The sequence below is a fragment of the Lucilia cuprina genome, chromosome 4 (assembly GCF_022045245.1).
Source record: "Lucilia cuprina isolate Lc7/37 chromosome 4, ASM2204524v1, whole genome shotgun sequence".
NCBI lineage: Eukaryota > Metazoa > Arthropoda > Insecta > Diptera > Calliphoridae > Lucilia > Lucilia cuprina.
In genome coordinates, this window is record NC_060952.1 from 11,498,935 (window position 1) to 11,501,102 (window position 2,168).

Below are 2,168 nucleotides of genomic sequence, written 5' to 3' on the forward strand. Positions count from 1 at the left end.
AATTAAATTTTATTCTTTTGTAGTAATTTTGGAGTTTATGTTGTCATAGAAAATTGTTGAGGAATTTTTTTATTAAAGAAAATTTTGCTTTAATAAAATTTATTTTTTTGTAAACTTTTAGAAAAAAAATTAGTTAAATGTTTTTGAAAACATGTTCCACAAATTTTTGTGAAAACATTTATTAAATGTCAGCTTTGTAAAAAGTTTTTGTTTATTTTTTTTAGGAAATTTTCGTTTAAAAATATTGTCAGTTAAAATAAACTGTATTAATTTAGAAAATTTTCTATAATTCTTCTTTTATAATTTTAGAAATAATATTTTTTTTAGAAATTTTTAGACAAATTTTTCTTTTTAGAAATTTATTTATTTTTGGAAAAAGAAAGAAAGTTATAAAGAATTATTTTTTGAAAATTTAAAATTCTTTATATTCAGAGTAACTTTGATTAAATATTGTTTAATAAAATATTCTTTTAAACATCTGACTGAGCAGCCAACATTGCCTGGCATCCTTAAAGCAAGTTGTTCTTGAAATGTCGTCTTTCTTGCCGTTCGTTTTATATTTAATGATGATTCACTTGTCTTGCAAAAAGACAGATGTTTCATTATAACTAACTATTTCGTTTTGGATTCTTTAAGCTACTTCTTCCAGTGCTTCCCTACTCCTCTCCTTTTGTTAAAGTAATAACCCCTAGTGTTAAATTAATATGCATGTTAAATAAAAATATATTTTATTTTATGGAATTTTATATTTAAAGTCACTGCAAAGTTTATGTCTGTGTTTCTTTGGTATTTTTTTTTTTTTTTGGCATATACATAACTGGTAAAAAGAAGGTAATAAATCATGAAAATATTTTTGTTATATCTTTTTTTCTGCAGTCATTCGTGCATTTTATTGGGGTGTCTTCTTTGCTGTCAAAAGGTGAGATATTAATGTGTTTCAAAAGGTATGTATACGGCTTTTTTTTTTCTCATATTTTGCCTTTAGCGTTGAACACAGGAAATTTATGTTTTATTTTATTGCTTTTCAATTAATGAACTTTATTTGGTTTTGACTTTATTTAACGACATCACGATCAAATGAAAATGAAAATAAAAAAGCACATCTTACAACTTGGTTACAAATTCTGTTTGAATTTACGCTGCGGGATGTTTAACAAAGCAAAACTCACCAGATTGTATCAAGCGGAAAGCAATTTTTTTTGCTGTGATATTGTCAATATGTAGTGATAATGTTGTGGATTAAAGTAATTGTATTGTTTAAGTTCAATAGAGTTATAAATATTGTCCTTAACCTTGAATCCAACATTCCAGAGATTTTCAACAATTACACAAGTGTTATAACGTTATTAAATTTCATTAGATGATTTTGGTTTAACGACCACAGTAGACATAGCTGAAATGGCTTAATTTGGGCAAGATTTTATGTTCAATACAAATTGATTCAATGTCATTAAACAACATGGACTAAACTAAGGAAACAAGAAGTTCTATAAATAATACCACTAACGAGTCTGGCCTCTTGAATAACCTCAATAATATTAATCCTAAACAAATTATAGACGTACATTTATTTACTATACGTAAGTAGACTGACAATTGCCATAGACAAATATATTACAACAGCAAATTGAAAATTCACAATAAGAAAAACACAACGCAAAATCAAAATTGTACATAAATTTACACAAAAAGTGGTTAAAACATCACAGAAAAGACGAAATAAATAAAGAATTAGCCTTAAAACAAATTTCCAAACTGCAAGTAAGGACGGATGGTTGATGGTTGCACGATTGGAATAAATTTTGAAATATTAGGCAATTCTCTTAATGACCCAGGTTTTCGTTATTATTATGTTTATTGTTATTATTATTTTTTCTTGGTTTTGTTTCTTTGTATGCAAAACGACAACGAAATGAAACAAGTAAGAATTTATAGTCGAACATGGCCGACTATATGACACCTTACAGCAGTGATTATGTTAAAAATTTTGATTATTTTTTTTAATAATAAAATATTTAATTTCATTCTAACCTTGATTCTGAAATACATATCGAAATAATGGACTGGCTAAATAGATGAGTATGACCAAATTTGATCAAATTATCTTAAAAATTGTGACCTGTAGAATGCGCATGAGGTTTATATAGACACACAGACGGACAGACAGA

General features: G+C 26.2%; 1 protein-coding gene across 1 annotated transcript in view; it reads right to left on the reverse strand.

The window, feature by feature from the left end:
* The window catches only part of LOC111690172 (RYamide receptor), an 87,872-nt gene that overhangs the window by 49,968 nt on the left and 35,736 nt on the right, over nt 1–2,168 (reverse strand). The window lies entirely within an intron of this gene.